The following is a 6,124-nucleotide window of genomic DNA, read 5'->3' as shown; positions in this document are numbered from 1 at the left end:
TTTGTCCCTGCTGCTGGCCACCTTCATTTCAGACCTTGCATTTGTTCTTTTCACTTTCCCAGCCCAGAAAGATATTTGGAAGGGGAGGGGCTGCTATTGGCCCTAATTTCTGTGTACCCTCCTGGGAGTCCTTCAATCGCCTGGAATTCTCACCCGCAAGCCTCTTGAGTGTTGAGAAGGTGTCTCCTTCGGGTTTACCATTAAGGAAGAGGGCATTTGCAGGCCTTTGTCTAAAGCTCCACACTAGTGACCTGGCCAGTTCGGAAAAGCTGGTCTGTTTAACTCTGGGATGAAGAGCTGAGCAAGTGCCCACAGCTCTCCCAGGAAATAAAGCAGAGTTGGTGGTACTACAGGTTCATTGGACAAGAAAACGCTCCAGGTGAATCCATGCACCCAGGCTCAGAGACTCTTGCAGGTGTGGTCTGTCATTGTTCTGCGGGCTGTTGTCTTTTCTTCGCCATCCGCGGAAGGAGAGCACAGCCCTCTCCTAGATTTTGCACTTGATTTTTTTTCACTTAATATATCCTGGGGCCCTTCACATACTTGTGCATAGAATGAATCCCCACTGTTTTTCAGGCTTCCACTACTTACCCAGCTGAGCGCCTGTTTGCCTGTGTCAGGGTGGGGGTGGGGGTGGGAGTAGGCATGTTCTGTGGCTTCTGATCCTTGCTGCCATTGGCAACAGTGGCAGTGAAGACCTTTTTCACATCCCACCTGCCACCTGTGTGCTACATTCACAGTGGCTGACTTTTTGACCTACTAAAGACTAAATATTTCTTTTAACATTGTTTTTAGCACAGATCAGAGCCTAGGAGCCTGTGGAATGAGGTGTGGTATGCTTTCTTCTAGCTATAGAAGCACACCTCCTCCAGTCCTCATTGCATTTGGCTAGATGACTAAAGGGCACCAGTCCCTCAGGGTGGGGGAAGTGCCCTCTGGGAGAAAGGCTGGAATTTCTCACTCTCTTGCTGTACACCAGGGATTCTCTCCCTCAGCACTATTGAAATGTATGCTGGCAAGCTGCCCTGTATCTTGGAGGATGTTCAGTAGCACTCCTGGTCCCGACTCCCTAAAGTGCCACCGAGATGCCTCCAGATGTTGTCAAGTCCTGGGGTTGGGAGAATCATCGGGGTTGAGTGGCACAGCTGTATTCCCGTCATAGCCCTGGTTTCCATCTGCCCTTAGTTGGGCTCTGTGGTTGCTCAAGCTGTGGGTTATCATCTAGATCCTGGCCCTGTGTCCCCTCCTCAGTTAATGCAGAGCTCAGTTGAGTTGGGTAACCAAGGCAGCCTGTCCTAGCCCTGCCTGACCCCAAAAGTGTAAGAAGTCACTTGGGTGGTCAGTCCAGGGATAGGTCCTGCCTTGGCCCAAATCATCTAAGACATTGAGCAAGGGCAGCCCTAGCACACAGCTTCTTTGTCATCCTGACTCACTGGGATGGAGGATTGGCTAGTGGCCATTCTCAACAAGTCCAAAGTCTTTCTCCTGCCCCCTCACATTCAGGTGTAATTTTCACCCTCCCCAGCCACTTCCCTTTGTGCCCTGAGATGAGTCTCCTGAGGTTGTTTATGCCACAGCCCAGCGCAGTGCTCAGCACACAGTTGGGCCACTGAGTCCTGGTCTGTTGTGGTGCTCAGAGTGGCTCCTATGTTCTGGACAGAGGAATGTTCTACACACTGTCCTGCTCCAGTCTCTGCTACTCATCAGGGAGGACACAGATCTGGCCACTCCTTCCCCTGGCCACTTTGGCCATCTCCTGCTTTCTTGACCTTTGTGCTGAGCTGGCTTGTTGAGCACACAGCATGTTAGATAATTTACTCTGTCTCTGCATGTCGCTTTTTCTAGTGCCCTAAAATCCTGCCCTTCTGGGTCTCCCAGGAGGCTCTTTGTGGGGCGCTGGTTCTCAACCTAGGTGTTGAATGACCATTTCACAGGGGTCCCCTAAGGCCATCAGAAAGCACAGATATTTACATTAAGATTCATAACAATAGCAAAATTACAGTTATGCACTAGCAAAGAAAATAATTTTGTGGTAGGCGGATCACCACAACATGAGGAACTGTATTAAAGGATTAGGAAGGTTGAGAACCACTGAGTTAGGATTTCTGTTGTTGTGATAAAACCACAACAAAGGCAACTTATGGAAGGAAGGGTTTATTATGGATAGAGTCCCTTGCCATCATGGGATGCATAGCAGCAGCAGGCAGGACCGGTCCTGGGGAAGCATCTGAAAACTCACGTCCATAATCCAGAGTGAGGGTACTGAGGATGCAGGAAGGATTCTGAAACCAGAAAGCCTGCCTCCTGCACACCACACCCATACATCTTCCAACAAGACAACACCTCCTAATCCTTCCCAAACAGTTCTACCAATGGAGGAAACAAGAATGCAAAGGTGTGAACCTATGGGGGATCATAGCTGCTGACTGGAAGCTGAGTCATGTTGCATGCATGGGCTTTAGGGCAGACCACCTGTTTTGACATAGCCCAATGTCACTGTCTTATTGATCGTGGGTAAGTCACTTAGCCTCTTTATACATCAGTCTCCACATTAGTAAAATGGGCACACTGACTATTTACCCCTCAGAATGGTGGGGCCCAAAGGACAAAAAGGTATAAAGGGTATGGTAAAGTGGACAATTCCACACCCTCTATGCTCGTGCCAGAGGAAACAGGAGTGAAGGAAGAGGGAGAGGTGCTGCTGGCCACTCTGGGGCCTTAAGATCCACCCGATAAATGGAAGTGCAAAATGCTCCATGGGAACTGTGGGTAGCACTGAGATTTCCTACTGCTGATGGCTGCCTCTGCTCACTGGGTTGTGTAGAGCTGGTTTCAAATGCCCTTCTGTGTGGTGCAGAGCTGCACAGGATGTGTAAGAAGAGAGGAACCATGGAAGAGAGAACATTAGAGATGTCGGGCCTCTGGGGGCTAGTGATCAAGGAGGGCTCCTTGAAGGAGGCAGCTCTTGCTGGAGCTTCAGGATAGGCAAGAGTCAAAGAGGTAAAAACAGGGGTCCAGGAGAGGAGCAGCATGCAGAGGGAAGGAAAGGGCCAAGGAGGAGGGAGTCCAGGGAAGAGTCAGCGTGCAGAAGGAAGAAAGGGGCAGGCTCATTCATGGTGGGAATTCGGTACGTTAGGATACCCCTAATTGGGCTTTCTTCATTCACTAGCCCTAAGAATAGGAGTGGAGATTCACAACCAATTCTTGGACACCTAAAGAGTGTCACTGTGAAGAGCAGCCAAGCCAATGGCTGTATGTATACAAGGCTCCCTGTGGACTGTGCTGGGTAGGGAACAGAGGGGTGGGGCTTTGGGGGAGGAGCTCCAGGTCCTCACTTTGAGAACCAGGAGGAAGCATGCTTTTACATTCTTCAGCTGACCAGTTTTCTCCATGGGATAACATCAGAGGCAAGGGAAGTATCTTTCTTACACACCTGCCTTCTGCAGCGGGCTGTCCTCTGCGCCTGCTACTGGCACAGCAAGCAGCCAGCTTAGGATCTTTTTATCCAGCTGTTGGAACTACAGAGTTCTCCAAGGGCAAAGGGACAGACAGAGGCTCTGTCCCTCCTCAGGAAATACTTCTGTCAAGATGCTAGGGAGGGTGCCAACACCATCCCATTCTCTGCCTGATCTCCCGCCGCAGGACCCTCACTTCATGCAGGGGACCAATGGCTTGGCCCTCTGTCCTGCGTACTCATGTTGTATCTCTGCTTCTCTCCCTAAGGGCTCAGCCTGGTTTGTAGACTTGCAGCTTAGCCAAATGTCTCTGGAGTCACACTATGGAGAATGACCCCACTTTAGGGTCCCAGGTGCCACCATGCTATCTTCAAGATTAATGTCCGAAAGAAAGATGGGGTGAGCATCAAAACTGCTTTCCTGAGTCTTGTGTTTGGGAGACAGGGCTTATCAAGAGGTCCCAAGAGCTGAGGCACTGATTGGTGAGTGCATCGATACTGAGATGCGAGATGACTCAGCCAGTAAGCACTTGGTGCTTCCCTGCTCTCTCCTCCATTCTTTCTCCCTCCTGCCCCCTTTCTTGCTTTATAGACTATCTCATTGTGGAAAATTTCAAATCAGAAAAAGAAAAAAAAATAAATCGCCCAGCATGGCTTCATTCCCAGCTTTAACAGCTATGAGAGCATGACCAGCCTTGTTTCTTCTTTCTCATCTCCCACTTTGCAAAGTATTTAAAGCAAACATGATACAGTGTATCATTTTTAGAAGTATCTCGAAGTCAAAGGCTCACGCTTGTGTCTATAAAGCCACAGAGATTTACTATCTTCCACTCTGAAGGTCAGAGTCTCATATGGTCTCATGGGCAAAATCAAGATACATCTGCCCCTGGCTCTATGGGAGAGCCCGTTTCCCCCACTTCCCAGTTTCTAGATGCTAACTCCATTCTCTAGCTCAGGACCACAATATCCCGACTGTTGCTCCCTTCCCCATCCACCTTCTGCATTTCCAAATCTCTGGCTGGTTTAGATTTACACTGTGATTCCATTGTGCCCACCATCTGCAGACCTCTGTCACAAACTGCCAGGCGGCTTTCCATCTGGGAAATAGTAAAAACTTGTTTCAGCTCACAGGTTGTAGGTTCCCGTCTAACATCAGACCGACCGGTTTGAGCCTCGGGTGGGCATCCCAGGCAGCGATGGTGAGGAGCATGGGACAGAACAAGCTGGAGGCATAGAAGTGAGGAAGGGATGTTGTCACGATCTCTGTCAAGAGCAATGACCTAATGACCTTCCCATGAGGCCACACTTCCCAAAGGTCCACCCTCTCCCTGAGACACCACCCTGCAGACCAAACTTTCAATATGTGGACTTGTATTGGCCATTTATCCAAACCGAAGCAGTAGCAGATTTGCAGGTCTCAAGGGTAGCCCCTGGGCACCTTTGAGAGGACTGTGATTCTGCCTGTACACCTGGAAACAAGAAAAACCCTAGTGAATGTGATGGCTTACTCCTGTAATCATAGCATTTGGTGGCTGAGTTGGGAAGATTCCTTGGAGTTCAAGACCAGCCTGTGCTACAGTATGGTAGTGGGGTGGAGAAAAAGAGGAGGAAAAGAAAACTCAAACCCTCATTCCAGTCATTATCAAAGTAATAATCCAGTAACAATCAAAGCATGGCCAGCTTTGTTTTCTTCTTTGTCTCATTTCCCACTATAATAAGCAAGACTGTCATGTGATCACCTTTTTAAGCCGATGAAGGGTGTGGGGATGGGCTTTTATGGCTGCTTGGAAGACAAAGCAACAGCAGTCATTGACCCTTGGAAGAAGAAAGGTGGAGAGAGATGCGAGTCGAGACAAGACCAGAGTCCTTGTGCAAAGTTAACAGCTTTTCAGACGCCAAGAATCTTAACCACACACAGCTGTAGAATTCTGGGTAAGACAATCCTATTGGGTCTTGGTTATCAGAGGGGCATGAAGTTTGGCGAGAGTATTTTTTTTTTTTTCTTGTTCCTGGCAGGTCACATGGGTGGAAAATCAGCACTGACTGGAGTCAGAATTTGTGTCTAGTCCTGTCTGGTTCTTAAGTCTCCAATCTTAACCACCTGTTGTCTCTCCAGTGAAGGGAGGATCTACAGGGACCCTGGCCTGCCGGATCTGACAATTAAGTCTGTGAAAGGGAGTCACAGAGAGGAAATCAGCTTCCCAAGTTATCATTAATATGGAAGTAGAAACCGAATCCCGTGTGAAACGGAAACACTGGGCACACATTCTAAGCAGATAAACAAAATCTATAAGCTGTTAGGAATCAATGCACCTTAGTAAGGCTCTGCCCAGATTTAAAAAGAAGAAATCTAGGCAGAGTGATATTTTTATGATTTTGGGGTAGAGTTATATACACAATGAAGGGATGAAAGAGAGACATCTAGTCAGACACACATTGATTTCCAGGAAACACGAAGCTGGGTTCTTGGAGACATCCCCTGGGGACTGAATAAAGATCTGTTCATACTGACCATGGCCAGGAGGAGCTGGCCTCAGAGGGCTGCGCTGAGATCACATGGGGTTAAGCGAAGGCCCCAGGTTGGATCCAATCTCCTCAGAAACAGTAGAGGTCAAACATGGCTTTAGATAAGCTGCAGAGCAGCCAGGCAACTGCAAAGTTGAGAAGCAG

This window comes from Cricetulus griseus, chromosome 4 (assembly GCF_003668045.3).
Source record: "Cricetulus griseus strain 17A/GY chromosome 4, alternate assembly CriGri-PICRH-1.0, whole genome shotgun sequence".
Lineage (NCBI taxonomy): Eukaryota > Metazoa > Chordata > Mammalia > Rodentia > Cricetidae > Cricetulus > Cricetulus griseus.
Note: the sequence above shows the minus strand (reverse complement) of the source record.